We start from the raw sequence: 17,991 nt of genomic DNA, 5'->3' as shown, positions 1-17,991 counted from the left end.
TTCTGTACATAAAAGCAATGTATGTTTATCATAGAAAAATAAAAGTTGACCTCCAATCTATCAACCCACCTAGCAACCTTTCCTGGCCAAAGTTTCAAAAAAAAAAAAAAGGATAGGTGTAATTCTTGGTATCGCCAATACCTAGTTGCCGTGCAGAGAGCAGCGTTTTAGATGCATTATGAGATAGCTTACAGGACAAACTTGACCTGGTTTTGGCTGCTCATGCACTCAGATCATGCTCTATCTTTATCCAGAGGTATTTTTGTTGAAGATTTCTTCGCTTTCCATCATGTGACCAGCACATTGAATCAGTAAAACTTAAAAACTTCCAACTCTTTTAAGCTGAATTTTAACCAAGAAAAAAGGGATGGCAATGGAAAAGCAGACAATTAACTCCATTGAATCATATGGGAACTGCGACCTCTTAGCGTGAGACAACCAGAAGTGAACAAGGGCACAAAAGAATCCCAAAGTGTATCTGTGACAGAGCTCTTCAGCATGCACAGAATTTTTTGCGCACTGGCGATACCGAGAATTGATTGCAACTTCATGAAAATATGCATACATACCTTATCACTGGAAAGCAAACATGCTTGGCATGATGAAAAGATGCTCTGGGCACTCAGAGATTTAAAAAATTTCCACCAAAAGCTGTAGAACACGGCAATGCAGCTTCTATAAATAGAATGATAGTAACATAGGGTGAAAACCCCGATAACCACAGATATGGCTACACGACAACGGATAAAGATATTACCAAAAACAACAAAAGGAGGGCTAACTATAATTGTACATAATCATTCAAAAAGATATCTATGATAAAATCTTTATAATAAAAAAGAATATGCCATAGTGTCAAAAAATATGGAGGCCATGGCTTCTATCTTTGAAGGGTAACAATCACTGTTTGTTTCACACTGTAGAAAGCAATTCAATATCTCCTACAAACATCCTACACAAATTGCTCTGCAATCATTTATTCATGTATGCACTATAAATTTATATACTTTAAAAATGAATAAGAACTAGTCATGTACATAAAAGGAACTTTTTTTTTTTGTCATGGTCTGGAAAAAAAAAAAATATATATATATATATATATATATTATGCACCCTTAATATATTTAAGAGTGCCAATGTAGCAGCCTTTTTGGCCAAAAAAAAAAAAGGAAGATTACATAATGAAATTAAAATATGCATTCACACCTTATCACTGAAAAGCAGACAGGCTAGTCATGATGAAGGGATGCTCTGGGCACTCAGAAAATCTCCACCACGAGCTGCAGAACAGGGCCACGCAGCTTCTATAGTGATAATCGTATCAGAAGAAAACCCCAAATACAGTGCATGCACACATGTGGCTACATGACAATGGACCAAAATATCATGGAAGACAACAAAATGAAGACTACACATGTACCAGTTCTATGACATCTACAAATAAAATATTTACAATACATAATAGCATGGCATTAAAAATATGGAGGTCATGGCTTCTTTGAAAGGTATTACTGTTACTTGTAATGTTTGTTTTCCACTGTAGAAAGAGATTTAATATCTCCTACACAATTTGCTTAGTGGTCATTAATTCATGTATGCAATACAAATTTATAATCTTCATTAAATAAATACAAAATAGTTCTGTAAATAAACATAACATCGCAGAATTTCTGCGAAGTGAAGTTGCGGAACTTTGGTCATGTCATATATTTATTAGAGCAGAAAGATTTGGGGCTGATTTCATGACAGGGATCGTTTTTAGGACACGACACAGGCCAGCAAAGAGCAAACATGCATGGTGGATGGTGCGACAGCTGGAATGATGCTCTGCACAGATAACTGTCCAGGCCACAAAAGACAGGGTGTTATGGACATATTGTACATTGAGTCAGGGTCACTTAGCTCCAATGAGCCCTCCCGCAAAATCACAAAAATATGTATATACACCTCACCGTAACACTGGAAAGCAGACAGGCTGGGCATCAGCATGATGATCAAAGGGACGCTCTGGTCACTCAAGACACAGATTGAATCACTACTAAAAGGTGCAGAACAGGGCAGCACAGCTTCTCACATCAGTTGCTAGTTGTCTAGTCTATATCAAAACATAGAAATAGAATCTAAATAAATTAATCATATCATGAGAGAACTGCAATCCATGAGCTCATGTGGCTGAAGGACAACATTAACAACGTTAGAAGTCGAGTTTGCACTTTGCTTAGGCAGAAATAAATCAAGTCAAGTCCCGATGTAGGCCTGGTAAATTTTCTTTTCTAAGTTGTTTGATCATGGGTGTCTACATACACTAACGATATCGTGTGGTTACACTTGCACTTAGGACTCATGTCACTAGCGTAGCGCTAGCCTGGCTTTCGAAATTCAATATTAAAATGTTACAGTTACACTCGTTTCGTAAACTGAATAGCGAGTTAACGTTAACACGGTTACAGTGCGTCAGCTCACGATGGACAGTGGAGTTAAACTTGTATTCAGCCATTTTAAGTACCACTCTTGACTTAGCTTTCGTTCATTGCTGTTCTGTCACTGTCATTTTGGTTTTATTTTGAGGAAAAAATATTACGAAAAGATGAAAAGAAAGATTGTTTGAAGCTGGAAGCAACGAAGAATTTACTGACAAAAAATAACACATGTGGGACTTGGCTCAGTTATCGTCCGTGTGAACTCGAAAACGAGTAGTGAAAGCAAGCATACAGAGAATCTCAAAAGAATTTCTAATAATGCCAGCAGGGCCATTAATCCTAAAAATACGGAAGATTCTACTCTAGAATGCAAAATTTACCTTTTGTCAGCGAGAGTCGTAATCACCTCCGTCATATTCAGATCTGAGCAGTCGATGCTGGATTGTACGCAATGCAGACATAACACGGGAAATTTCATGCGAACGATACGCAACCTCGGACAGAACGGCGCGAAACGAGCAGGTAAGCAAGACATGGGAACGATCTGTCTGAGTTACGCGCGTGCGAACACACGTAACGAAGACCGATTGTCGATTCTGTCCACCGTTCGTGCGTCCCACCAAGCGGAGCGTACCCACTGAACGCACGTAACATACTGGACAGAATTAGAAACGGAAGCTGAAGCTAGATAACTAAATGTTCTGAAAAGACAGCTATGCTTTTGGCGCGAAACCGAAAGCAGATGTCTAACTTCAGGGTAGTGTCGGCGTTTCCGTGTTGAATCGAACGACTCTGGAGTGTCTCAACCAGCAGTTACGTACGTTCGCGGCGTGGACAGAAAATTGAATTTGGTAACTTTGAATACGGATATTAAATATTTGATTTAATCTTCTGTTGAACTAGTGAAACCCAACTTGAAACTGTGGTCAGCAAAGTGTATGTAACACAAAATAACTGCACTCTGACGCCTGGAAACCAAACGAAATTGAGGCCGAACGTACGTAACTGAAGTAGGACAGAACGCCGACCTTTTTGGTCCAGCTTGCTTTCCACTCTCTCAAAACTCGTGTAATCGTTCAGGGCGAACAAGAAAATGATTTCTCGGTGCATTGACGATAAATTTTGAATTATAATCCATCCAGGGTGCGTGTCTTCTAAGAAAATTTATTTTATACAAGTTACAATTTATGTCAATTTTTATTTCAAATTTGCACATTATCAACAATATTAAATAAAAACAAACAAACCAGCAGATCACAAAAAAATGACAAAAAGACTCAACGAGGTTGAATATTTTATTTCACCTTGCCACATTCATTCACGAAATAAACAAAAAAAGATGATTAAAACAAATATATTTAAATGAAATTGCTCTATGTCTAGAGTGCATAAAACTACCCATTTACCGTGGAATTGCCCATATATATATGTACATGTATAAAGCATTGAGTCTCCCGTATCCGGCCAAATCCCTTATCCGGATGAGCCCCGGTCCCGACTTGTCCGGATACGAGAGGTTCAACTGTATATGGACTGCTGAGTCTGTTTTTATCCTCCATTGTTGCATGCAGTGTATGAGGGCATATGCTGCAATTGCAACAGCCCATCTGACAAGGCTCATTGCATGGACAGAAACAAGCCTGTGAAAGGTAAATTTTAAAAAAGTGAATAAACTCTGGAAAAATGTGAATACATGAAAAAAAAGAGATGCCGTTTCTTATCACATGCTCGATAGACGTCAATCAGCGTTGACACGAATATGTACACATACTGTCTGCAGCACCGGTAATGTCAAGGTTGTTTCATCAAGCCGAGCGATTCCTCGCAAATTGTACTCCCAAGTCAAGCTGCCGGTTGCAAGGTGGTTTCATATGAAACGCCAACAAGAGAACTCCTGCAATCCAATCGTCCACATTCCTCTGCAGGCATTTTGTCAATTACACCGGTGACATTTTGAAATGTCATTCCTCCGCTGCAAAAGAAGAAAAAAAAAAGAGAGAAAAGGAAAAATGCAAACTGATGCCAGTGTGAGGAGAGGCTGCTCTCGATTCCGGAATAGCAAGGTTTCTGGTGAAATTTCAATAATACCAAAATGAAATAAATTTATATAGATATGTACATGTAAGGGCCGTGTAAGAGGTCGCGCGTATTGCTTTCATAGCCCATATGAAGCTACCGAAATCCTTTTGGGTGTGTTATTATTACAGGCTGTCCTGTCTTGTCAGCGTCCTTGGGAAAGTGACCGTGGTGTGATATGATATGGGCATCATTTAATGACCATTTTCGTTCAGACCCCCTTAGTTTCCTTGTCAGACCCTCTTACGTTTCTTTGGGTGTAGCTATATCTCTAACATTGACATGTAGGCCCTATATGACATTGATGACCATATTTCATTATTTTCAAGTAGCACAAAGATACAACACAAATACTGAAGAAGAAATAATTCTTTGGATTGACAAAGAACTTTCTTCTGATGGTGAATTGTGAGAAATCCTCTCATCCTCGCGGAGGAAAAATGATCTCGTGTTGTTGGCACTGAGCTTAAAATGACAGACTAATGAAGAGTGTGGTGTGACATCTCCCTGTCAGCTTGAACTCATAAAAAATGAACTTGCAGATGATACATTGTATATATCTATATCCGTTTTACACAGTCAAGCCCCCCTACGCCAAATTGCAATTGATGAAATTGCCGCGAGCGATGAGCGATATGACTTGGGCAGAAGTTGCTCACCCCTCTCGGTGTGGTGCGATGATCGGTTATTAACAAAATTGAGTGTTTACTTCAGAGTTACTTTTGTGAATATATATATATATATATGTTTGTTATTTCATCCCAGTGAAGTAAAGGCCCAATGGCAAGATTCATCTTCTGTATCTAGAGAAGAAGTCAGTGTTTCGTATAAAGTTGTCATGTTTTTATGCACAGGCGACTTAAAGAAAGTATTATTCGCATGAATTTCTTCTGGCCACGGGCATTGCTTAATTCTTCGACACCTGCGGTCTTTCCAGTCTTTCGATGATCCAAACAATACCTTTTGTATGTCAATGACATTTTGCTGATTAAAGGTGATATTTCTTCTCAAGATGGATTAGGTTTCCTGTCATATCTTGTTTTTTGCAAGGGAAGCTGCTGAATGCAAATAGGAATTGCAAAGCGAATAGTTTTAGAAAAACAAATTTCTTTTGCCTCTGTTCCTGCCAAGGTTATAAATTATCATCTTTTTTTTTTGTACATGTGTATTTGTAATCCAATGCAATGTTATTGTTTTCACCTTGTTCTTTGCATTTTAATGAGAATTTGGAAATAAATGAAATGAAATGAAATGAAATACAGCCCGAGGTGCTGCTACCAGCATACAGTGAAGCAGAGATGCCAACTGTTACTTTTTTGCAAGTGTATTCTGTACTTGTTTTTCCAGAATTATGTTACTATAAAAAAAAAAAAAAATGTTTTTCCACCAAAAGAATACACCTTTCCAGACTTCGGATTACTGTGATGCTCTTTGCATGATTGGCATCCCTGTTGAGGATGTTAAGCATTCTCTTTCAGACCCATGTAGATTGGAAAAACATTTTATTTTTAATCAGGCTTTTGCAATGAGTGTGAAAACTAGCAGTCCATTCATTTTATCAAAGAATTAGTTTTTTTTTTCTTTTTAATCTCTGAATGTTGTGTCTTCTCAAGCAGCAAAATTATGTGATTAGGTTGTCACCAATATAACTAACCAGGGAGAGAAGCCCAGCGAATTTTATCCCTCTTCTTTCAAAGCTTTCAGTGAGGAACATCTTTGATTCATCCTCCAGTCTGATCGCAAATGTCTTGACCCTGTGATCCCTGTCAATTCAAGTTCATGGGGTTCACGAGATCGCCAGGGCCCCCCTCTCCCCCTCCTCCCTGGGTGTCACTTGCCCTTTTGGTGTGGCTGACAAAACCAGGCATTTTTTTTGAGATGCTATAAATGTCCTCGTTGGATTCGAATTAGAGCCATTTTGGGACGCCATTAAATCAATTTGCCCGGTCGCCGCGTCGGACATCTGAAAGGTGCCCTTTCATCGGAAGACGAGAGGAGAGTGTTTGGCGAGACACACGACCACCACAAGATGCAAAGGAGATCAGAATGCGAATAAATACAAACATTCATGGATAAAATGTTACACCTGTGTAACTCATTGTGTTTTTTTTTTTCTACCAGTACTATCATCTGTCTCATTTTCTTCATGTTTAACCTGTTTGTTGGTACCGAGACTCCACTCGTCATCATGGTTTCAAAACATAATGCTGTATAGGCTGAACAGACACTGTAATGTCACTTTAATTGGGCATCTTTCTCCAGTGCCAAGTTATCTATCTTTGCCAAGGCTGAGCACAAATGACATTTGAGAAAAGTGCAGTTATTTTGTGTAAGCTGTGAAGATGGTGAGTTCAAGGTTAGACCATGTATTGGCAGAGGGGCTCTGAGTAGGTCAGCTATACAGTGTGTGATTGTAATGAGAGCTAGAATTGATATTGGTGTTAATGTGTTATAGATGGCATTCATTATAGATAATGCAGACATAGTACTATTTAGCCGGTAATGGGTAGGATGTAATGCAGTTGTCATGTGATGGACTTTTAATATAACATGCACCGTGAATGTAGACTGGGTATTCAACCACCATGTCATTTCATCTTCCATGTGCCTAAGGTTTTTACAAAGAGTCTTCACATATTGCTAAGGGTTTTATTATTCCTGTGGCACATTATGGCACCATGTTGATTTGAATGTTGTGTTTCCTGTACTCCAGTTTCAAGGAGCAGGCCTCATTATCAATAAGCTCTTTGCAACATATACAAGTTCAGTTCAAATTTAATCCACCGAAGGGAACTAACCTTTGCAATGTAGTATGTGGAAAGATTGTTGCAAGCTAAAGAGTTGCCATTGCACCATGCTGCACCAACTACAGGCATTTCTGTCATTCATATTGCGAGATTGAGGATCATTTGGGTCATTGCTATCCAAAGTGTCAAGGGTTTACAGGTTAGAGAGAAGCGAAGATCGTATAACTCCTTGAGAGGAGACTAGTAGAGGGCTGTCTGGCAAGGTGCTGGTTGGTGTAGGTCACCTTGTGGCGCCAGGGTTCACCAGTTCCCCCTCTACTTCCAAGTACTTCCATACATGCAGCCAACATCCTCTAGTTTTCTCATGCAGTGGATGTAGACTCTACTCTTCTTGTATGTGCCAAGTCCAAATGGTTCTTGATGATTATTGCACAGAAAATGTTGAAAATATCATTTTGGTATGTTTGCCAAATCTATGGACAGATTGAATGCTGAATATTACATTTTTTTTTTCTTCCTTGACCTGAAAGCATCACAGATGAGATGCATTCCATGGTTAAAATGACAACCATTACCAACTGGCTGTCAAGGCTACAAGGGCCCCATCTGCCCTCTCCTAAAAGAGTCCTAGCCTAAACATGGTGTTCTCGGTTGATTGTCAAGAGCAACAGGTGTGTTTAGTGTACATTTGGGCTTAAAACCTATGGCCTTGTCCCCAAAAGCCAAACACAAGACTTGTGATGGCACTGCCATGAAGTTGTTTTTTTTTTTTTTTGTCGTTTTTTTTTTCAGTGGGGCTACATTTATTAAGACTGAGCTTGTTCCCACATCGCAGCACCTAACAAGAAAGTGATGATTGCAGTAATAAAAGTTCAACACATATCATCAAATGAACAGTAAGATTTATGGCTGAATTGTTTTGTCCTTCTCAACTAGCCTGAAATATTCCCCCCTCACAAAAGCAAAGCAACAAGAAAATGTGTATAGATCCCCTGTCTTCTGCCTATATTTAGATCATAATGACATCTGGTAATGACATAGGCTATACCATCGTCACTCATCATTTGTCAATTTAAGAGCAGAACTTCCGTTTGAACATGGCAGAACAAAACAAACAAACAAACAAACAAACAAACACAAAGGCATGCATGAGTTTGTGTGGATAACCCGCTGTTGCCTATGGTTTCCAGTGTATTGTTTGCTATACTGTATGAGAGCGAGAGAAAAAAAAAGCAAACCACATGTCATGATGGTAGATTTTGAGATAAGATCTCTTCATAAAAATTAGCACAGCATTCAGCATCAAATAATGACGGTATTGATTGTGTGAGCACAGCTGATGCCTTGCGCCGCCCCACACGTGTGCAGTCACGTATACGTGGGATTTTGAATGTTCGCCAGCGAGATGCGAATCAATAGCCAGCGTCCTACTGACGTGAGGTCACTAAACTTTTCCCCACTTCCTGCCTTTAGCTCAGGTGGTTAAAAGCCCACCCCTATTCTCTCTCATACCCCCCCCCCTCAAACAAAAAGAAGATAAATAGATAAATAGACAAGAGAAGACACATCTTTTTAGATATTTCCGAAAGCAAACTGCCCACATATTTGTGTAAACAGATGCAAGCAAGGCCACTATATATTCCCAAGTCGACAATGTGAAATAAAAACAAAAAATTGTTTGATTGTAAATATTTGTATTGGAAGCTAGAAAATAATCTTGTATAGCATTGTGGTCCGTTTGTGCAATATTTGTTTGTCACCACTAAGGCAATATTTATTCCTGGTATCCAGTTTGTTGCTATGTTAAGTTTAGAGACAACCTATTGCTTTATATAGGGGATGAAAGCATTGAGAAACAGTGTGTAATGATTTCATTGATTGTGGTTAGAGAGATGAAAAGAAGAATTTAAGTGTGAAAAACTAAGTCAACTGAGACAGACTGACACGTGAGGTTTGGAAATTTTTAGAGAAAAGGGACTTAAGAAAAAACTGCCTTGGATGTACCATGATTGAATTATATTGCTAATAAGGATTTCTACTGAAGATAATAGATTTTGATTGACAGGTGGAATGAAGAAGGTATAACTTTCTAGAACCATGTTCATTGATCAACTACATAGATAGATGAAGATACAGGTGGGCAGGATATGTCATATTTCTTTAAGATTTAAGAAATGCAATATTTTTATTCATAAGGCTGAAAATTCATAGTGTATGAAGTATGCATGGATGGCAACATAACCTGACACTCTATCAATGAACAAGTACTGATAGGTACCCTGTGCATTCTATGAAAATTGTTATAATACTATTGCTTTCATTGCCAGTTGCGATTTGCAAGGCTTACGTAAGACTAGGTTGAGTTGAAAGTTGACAAGTTTCCATATCATAATATTTCATGTCTTCCTGTCACATATTTGCTGTTTCTTCTGTGATGCATGCATGTTTGTTTGTTTTTTTCCTGAATATGATATGGCTTTATATATCTGTAAGACCAAGAATTGTTATGTGTTGCTTTGAGCAACATTATCCCTCACATCTGTTTCCATACTATAGTTGGTTGTCATTGTAAAATGAAGAAATATGAGCAGATACGATATGGCAAATACGCTGAACCATATGACGTCCTTATTAATGATACATGCAATTGACATAAATGGCAGTAATAGGTCTAAACTGATAGCAATTAGCCGCAGCCTGCAAAATGAATGGCTGAATTGGGTGCGAGTTAGCCGTCTAATCGTCGGTATTTGTGTACAGTTGCCACCCAATTGTCAGTGATGTCAATAGGACCTACGTTTGATTGACTAGGAATCCAGCTGTGGCGGGCACAGCACACCAGCGTTCATTGATTAAACGTGTGTGGGAGTGTTGCGCAAAATGCGCCCGAGTCCTGTTCAAACATTCACGCCGTCCCGCCGTTATTGATGGCACCCCCATGCTCGGGGTTCCGTGACGGTTTGGTAGTGACTGCTGCAGCCTATGTCTACCGAGCAAGCCCACATCTGCAGACCTGTTTGTATATTATACATCTGCTGACCGACCGGGAGCTCTAACTAACGTCATAAGCCTGATGCAACAGTGTTTGATTTTAGGGCAGAGAATTAAAGTGTGAGAAGGCAAAGTGGGATTCGCTGAAGCATATCAATCACTTCATGGTGAATGAATATCAATGAATACTGCCAATGACACGATTTCATTCCAAAACAGCAAACTGCCCCCCCCCCCCCCCAATATGTTCCTCTTTCTCTATCTCTTCCTCTCTTTCTGTTATGTATGTGTTCAACTTTTTACCTGCCAGTATTGGGCAATGCTTGAACAATGGGCATTGTCATGTGGGCTGATAATTACCTCACATATGAAAAATGTTTGTTGAAATTTCATTGTGGTAAGATAATCACCAAACTCTACTCATATCTGATGAAAGCAACAGAAATGTAAGGCATGTATGGTGTAACAAAGAAAGTGATCTCCCACGGCTTGTGGTCAAGTTGAAAAAAAAATATATAAGAAGAGCACAGACTTAAAGGTATATTTTATTTCAGGTGTAGGTGTATAGATGAAATTCCTGTGCATCATAGCTGAAACTCCACACTGGTACTATGACAGAGGAGCAAAGATGCACCTCACTTATACCCCCCCCCCCCCCCCAATCCCTCTAGTGGGCTGGGCTGAAGTGGTCCCAAGATAGGTATTGCAGTGTGCCAACTGGGTTTGGACTGACAGGTTTCTTTGATATGGGTGTGACTACAAACAGGGGGGCTGTTTACCAGAGAATCACATCACATGAAAAGTTTCATAATTGGCTGGTTAAATAGCCACCGATGAATGGGCTTTCACATCAAATATTATTGCACCCCATCGCTTGGAGACTGCCAAGTCATGGCCGAGTTGTTGTCGTTGTGTCATTCCCTTTTTGGGGGGCTTGTTTCTTTGTTGTTGCGTTTGTAACTCCAATGGCATCAAAAATAGGACAAGAGGTGTGAGAATGTGGGGAAAGGCGAACAATGGACGAAGAAGAATTCACTTTTATCGTTCGTTCAATCATGACAATTTTGTCCTGTTTGTCTTTCCCTCAAGTGGGTTTGATATTCATTGACCACTTTAGTCCAGAGTTGTCACGAAGGAGTGAGCAGAACAAAGTGCATACTTTTTTTTTTGAAGGGGAAAACCTGCGATCAAGGTGAGAGTCAACTTTAGTCTGAACGTGCAACTTTCCAGAAAGTAAACTTGTGGAGCGGTCATTTTCACATTTGAGTAGATGTTCGTATTTTTGTGGCTGATGCAATTTGCTGTTTTGTTTTGTTTCGTTTCATTTTTTACATTTCCTGAAGTAGTGAACTATCTCCTCTCTGGTCACAAGAAAGCGTTGCAGGTGGCAAGTAGAGAGATGAACTCGTTTTCCCATTCTCCCACAAAGTTTTGTCTCCGTGCATGATCGTATCGAATGTACAGGCTTGCATTGATGGGGTCTTGAATAGAGGCTAATGCTGTGTATACAAATGTACTGTCTCCGTTTGTCTGCTCCATTAAAATGTGTGCAAGGCATATTAGACTAACACATTTTTTTTACCTCTATCTGTCTCTCTATTTTTCTCTGACAATGAGGGAGTGGACCAAAAACTGTCAATCAAATTATGTTCTGAGCAATTTTTTTAGAGGACAGTGTACTCTTGGCGATTGTGCTAGGCAGTTTTCACACGTCTCGAGAGTTCATAATTTGAATCACGATTCTAATGACGCATCACTGGAATCGTGATTCAAACGACACATTTTGGCTGTGTGGATGCAAACTGGAATCGCGGAGGGTGATTTGAATCATAATTCCAGTCGTGATTCAAATTCAGCGTTGCAATTGTGTTTTTTGACCAGTGTAAAAGCAGCCTTAGATGTACATTTTGCAAGATGTGCTCTTTGAGGTGACTGAATGAATGAAGTGGGATCTTTTACGCGCATGAGATGTGACTCTCACACACGGGACCTCCATTTTATGTACTAGCTGAGGGACAGAGCGTTTTGCCTCTTACAAGAGGGGATGGTATGATTACACACAGCATTGCTACAGTTGAAACTGATACATAAAATCACTCATTTTGATTAAGATGTGTGTGTGTGTGTGTGTTTGTGTGTGTGTGTGTGTGTGTGTGTGTGTGTGTGTGTGTGTGTATTTGTGTTTGTTTGTTTCTCTCTCTCTCTCCCTCCCTCTCTGTCACATACTTCTTCTATCTACTTTGCTGTTGGCTTACATGAAATTCATTGACATCAACTTCCTCATTTTGTTAATTTATGTCATGATATGATGTAATTCTGAATGGCTGAGAAAAATGAGAATCCATATTGTCTAAGTTTGACGTGAAGGAAATATAAGAGATTACCCTCATTACTTTTTAGGATATTGTCTGCATTAATAGACTATGAAAACTTACATCATAATACCAAGCTCATCAGCGTAAGAGTCATATATCTGCAACTTAATACCGTTATCGAAGCTTAAATAATCAAGTTATGCTACCTTCTTAATGGAGTGAGCAGATGTCTCGAGAAAATGCTCTGAAAACTCACCTGCTGAGGGGCATACACCTACAACAAAGTGCAATTAACTTAGCTTGAATAATGAAATTATGCTGCCTTCAAGATGGATAGCAGCTCTCAAGAAAGTCTCTCGAAAGTATGTTACAAGAAAAAGAGTCTGGAAAAATGTTCTTGTCTTCACATAATACGTAGGCAATAAAGCTAGCTGCTAATGTCAGAGCAAAACTGTGTCGAGTTAACGTGTCAAAAGTATATTTAATCAAAGGTAGATTATAAATGGAAAGTTGGCTTTGACGTCAAGTTATCAGAAACTAGCAGACAAAGGGGAGAAATTTTGGTACTGAGTAAGAGTTGCTAAGCCAACAAGAATTTGCCTTGGAAGGAGACTAGCCCAATGAATTGCATTCACGAACCAGACATTAGCGCAGTAATTGTTTGCAATGTAGTGAATGGCAAATCAAGGATGTATGACTACTCATGAGGTGTGTTACCCCAATTTGCTAACAAAAAAAAAGCCTGTAATTCAAATCTAGTTTATCTCGTGTGAGAGTGATTAGATAAGTGAGGGGCATTGGGGTGGCACGTGGATGCGAAGTTGCGGACGAGAACTTCATTCCAAATTTGGATGAGTACAGCGAAAGATAGTGAGATAGCAGTATAAATATTGGTAGAATGCACAAGTTGAGTATCAACTTTTTGTGATTTTTCATTATTGAAATCATTACTTTTTTCATAGTGATACTAATAACTTTGTGACATGCGAGATATTTAGAGTTTTCTGTCTTGATGATTTAAGAAATACAGTGTAGAATATGGGTATTGAACTAAAAATCATTAAAGGACATACTTTGAGGACGATAATTTCATTCCTGATTTTGATGAGTGCGGAGAGAGTGGGAGAGAGATGGGAGGAAAAAATATTCATCGAACATGAGACTTGAGTATCAACCTTTTGACTTTGTGTTATTGAATTCACTTTTTTTTTTTGTAGCGATGCTCATAACTTTGTGACATTTGAGATGAGATACACATTTGGAGTTTTCTCTCTGTATAACCTGAAGAAATACAGTGTAAAATAAAAGGAATTAAAGTAAAAATCACAGAAGGATGTAATTTTTGTGAAGTGGTGTTCAAAACTGTTGTCAGAGCAAATTTTAGGAATTCATAGGAAAGTTTCTCAATGCTGTAATGTGATTTTGCTGACTTTAATGGATTTGTTTGTCATTCTCAGCAATGTTCTGTGGAAATTCAAGATGTAGAAGATATGGAAATCTTTGTGTCTTTAGTGTCAAATCCCCCTCCCTTTCCTTTTTTTTTGAGGGGGGGCCAAATTCCTTGAAAGTGATCTATATTGATCACTGAAAGAAATTTCATATTCGACTCACCAGAGCATGAGATCCTGTCTCTGTCTTATTTTTTTTTCTCTCTGACTACCTCTTGCAAAGTGTGGGAATGCTGATGATGCCTTCCTTTTGGAAGTGATTATTTTCTTCTTCTTTTTTCTCTTCAGTGCGCATTTAATGTAATATCCAAAGCTATCCCTGAAAACGTTCCTTTTTTTCCTGTGAAGTGCAGGAGGCCAGTGATGCATGTATTCCTTTGGAAGTAAAGCATCATTTAGTCGACGAGATGTCACCGCCTCCCCCTTCGCTCTGCGGATGAGTGGTGATGCGTTTTTTTGGGGGGGTTTTCGCGGTGTGACAAGGTCTCTCTTGTAAACGAAGCTGTGCAGTTCGTACCAGACCTGTGATGAACATTGATCAGCATCTTGTCTTTGCAGTGAGGCTGTTTATACAGAATAGGAGTCATCTTCAAGTCGAAAACTCAAGGCAAGACAAATTTGTGTGCTGTTGGGCATGTGAAATGCACATACACTTGCCCAGCATTGCAACTTAATTATCTGTACAAGATCGGGCTGTGTTAGCTGGAAGAGAACCATCATTGACCCGTTGCAGACGAACAGATTTTGCTAATACAGGCATTTCCCTTAGACACCTGCGCGAGTATACTCGGGACTGGTCTTAAATGGGTTAAAAAGGAAGCCACCCAAGCACCAAGAAATGCCAATGTCATTCATGTCTCAAACATGGAGTAGGATCTGTCACTTCTGTCAATGTCCTGAGGTGGTTCATGAATGAAATGAGCAAAGTGGGCTGTGACACAGTACTTGGGAAGTGAAGCTAATTTGTATGTTAGTGAATACTCATTACAGGAAATTTGTTATGTCTGGGTTTAAGAAAATGAGAAGTGAAAACAAACAAACAAGCAAAAACGGAGAATGAAAAATTTCATAACATGGGTTTGTTATGGCGGTGTTTTTCTGGAACACGATTTTGCTGTCCTGTATGCTCCGTTATTGCGGCATGCAGAAGTACTGCTGTGTACTAATTTTAGTAACCTTAGCCCGATCTTATACCCGAAACTTTGGAGCAGCTGGGAGAGGGATTCAAAAGGATGCTGTTATTGATTCTCTCTCCTACTTCAATCAAAAAAGGCCCTTGACATTATCAGTTGCTTAACATTTATGCTTTTGTCCGTGGAGCAAAGGCGAAGGTGAATCAGTTTTTGCAAAATCTCATCGAATGTTTGTAGTTCATTAACTTTCGGTCTCCAAACCAAATCTTATCTACATCCCAAAGAGGGAGACCTTGACCACACAGAGTGTACCACACTGCGGATTCCTCCTTGCACGAACACTCCTTTCTTTGCTGTTGACTCTCCCTCTTTCTCTTCACTGTGGTGGTGATGGAGAAGACCGGTGGTATAGACATCGCCGTGGTAACGCATCCCCGCATCTCATAACCACTGATACTCTCCGCTGGAAAAGGGGGAGACTCAGCTGGAAGAATCATCAGACGGAGGCTGACGAGGAGTCTCTCCTCAAGTGGAAAATTGTGGAAATTTTTCTGAGGAAAAGCGTCATTTCTCACATGCCCTCAAATGGCAAATACATGTGCTTCATAGATCATGGATGAAAAGAGAGGAGAGAGAGAGAGAGGTCGAGAGGGAGATGTGGGGATAGAAAATACCTAGAGAATATGGAAGCTAGTGGGTGTTGGATTTTACGCATTATATTTTTATAGTTTTTTTTTTGTGTGTGTGTGTATGGGGAAATTGGCAAAGGCGGCAAAATGAATCAGAGTATTGGATAATAGATCATATTGTTGATAAGAAAAGATCTGAAAGCCTTGTGATGGCTTAACCATCCTGGAATTTAAAAAAAAATGGAAGAAAACGCTCATCATGGAGAATTTATTGTTCGTGTTATGTGTGTGTTTAAGTTTAAGTTGGCATGTGTTTCCCTGTACGTTTTCGTTATTTTCACCATGGCAATATTGCAAACAGTATCCTTACCTGGCAAACGGGGGAAAGACTGTCATCCATCTTTTTCAATACTGACTTTTATCTGGCGTAATAGGGTTCGCCAGCACAGCAATTTGTCACGCCTTCAGACTTTTGTAGAAATGAAGCCTCGATGGAGGCGTGTATTGTTCTCACAGCTCTTGTGGCATTCCAAAAAAAACGAATCCTTTGGGAGAGACAGGAGCAAGAGGAAAGTACAAGCCAACATTGCTACCATTCAATTACTTCTTGGCAATGATGTACAAAGAATTCAGTTTCAGCCAGTCTCGATTGCTTGATTGTGCTGTCTGACCGTTTAGCTTGAATCAAAAACCTGACAAATTTGTCCTGTCGACGACGCTCCTGTGTCGCGGCCAGCGTCCGTTCCTATTTGTGAAGTAGTTTGGTTTCACGTTGGATGGGTTCTCCATCATATCATATTTACATGGGAGCTCCGATTCCCTGGTGCAGCCGGTACAATAGTCCCGTCTCCCGTCCCCCTGTATGCTTGTCAACAATTATCTGCAAATTCCAGACATATTTCCGTGTGATTGATGAGAAAAGGTAGGGAGACTATTACGCTGTCAGTTCTCATCAGGATTAATGTAAAACAACGACAAAAAAACCTTTTTGTAAACTTATCGTGTTTTTTTTTTGGTGACATGTTATATTTCATGCGATTCTTCTCTTTATCATTTTATGTTGTCCTACTCAGGGAATGGATGGCCATGGTGTCAACATGCGTAAGTTTGAATAGGCAAATGATTCTAGAACTGACATTGTGACCTGCCTCTAGCGATATCAGCAATTTTTCTTCCTCGGAAAATGCTTGATATGTCAAGTGCATTTGGCTACAAGATCCTGCATGTTGCTGTACATGTATGATCCGATCACTAATATCAATACTTTCACCGAGCTCTGCAAAAAGGTCATTGTATTTGCAGACCGGCCCCATCCCCTACCCCCCCCCCCCTCCCTTTTGTGTTGATGTCCATGACTTTGGATATAATTGCTTCTATCCAGGGATTGTAAAACGACTCCTGGCCATTCAGAGCGTATGTTCTGTGGATGTTGCAACAGTTGTGCTTCATAACTTTCAAAGATCATCAGAAAGCATAGTTCATGCTTGTTGGTCTGTCTGTATATTTGATTGTTTTTATTCAGTAGTGTTTATTGATGTGAGGGTATTATCGCTAATGCTCCATTGTCGTGGGCAGGAATAGTACGAAAATACCATCATTGAATATACCATGTAATTGGAATGTAAGTATCGGTTATCAATTTGAGTGGTAGCTATGATGCTATGTCAATTACAAAACAGATCATAAAACACATACATTTACATTGTTTTTTATGTATTTGCTGTTGTTGTTTGTTTGTTTTCTAACGAGAAGTTATTCTTTTTCTCTCTATTATATATTTTGTTCTTCTCCAGTGTAATCATCACAAGAAAACTACCCCAGTGTTTGCGTCCTGCGATGGTCTGCTAACCAGGAGCCAAAGATGATGGACCTTTGCTGGTTAGCTAGAGTTACGACAGCAGTGACGGCGGTCATTTTCATTGTAGTCTGCGTTCAAGACTCCAGTGCAAGTAAGTGTGACAGCATCTTTTTTCGATAAATGGAGTGTAGATGGTGTTGATTTGTACAAAGTGCAAGAAATGGCTGATTGTCCTTGTGGCTTTGTGTTTGCTGGAGAATTTGCCTCATCGGAAACGTTTTTTGAATGGAATCATTTCGTGACGAGAGTGCTGTCTCCTCCTGAGTGGGATGTTGGCGACTTCGATGCGAAGATGACGAGAAAGCGAGTGGAGATGAAGCTGACGTTGATGCCCTGGTGGAAATGATTGATGTTGTGATTGATGAGGGATTGTT

General features: G+C 39.6%; 1 long non-coding RNA gene across 1 annotated transcript in view; it reads left to right on the top strand.

The window, feature by feature from the left end:
* LOC139717383 (uncharacterized) overlaps window positions 1–17,748 on the top strand; it is an 86,297-nt gene extending 68,549 nt beyond the window's left edge. Inside the window, exon 3 of the long non-coding RNA XR_011709963.1 lies at window positions 17,553–17,748. This is a non-coding gene — a long non-coding RNA (uncharacterized lncRNA). The remainder of the gene's footprint in view (window positions 1–17,552) is intronic.
* Window positions 17,749–17,991: the final 243 nt, after the last annotated feature.

The sequence above is a fragment of the Diadema antillarum genome, unplaced genomic scaffold (genome assembly GCF_040938485.1).
Source record: "Diadema antillarum isolate AM-2024a unplaced genomic scaffold, OU_Dant_1.0 scf00000075, whole genome shotgun sequence".
NCBI lineage: Eukaryota > Metazoa > Echinodermata > Echinoidea > Diadematoida > Diadematidae > Diadema > Diadema antillarum.
This window is presented reverse-complemented; position numbering and strand designations above follow the sequence as displayed.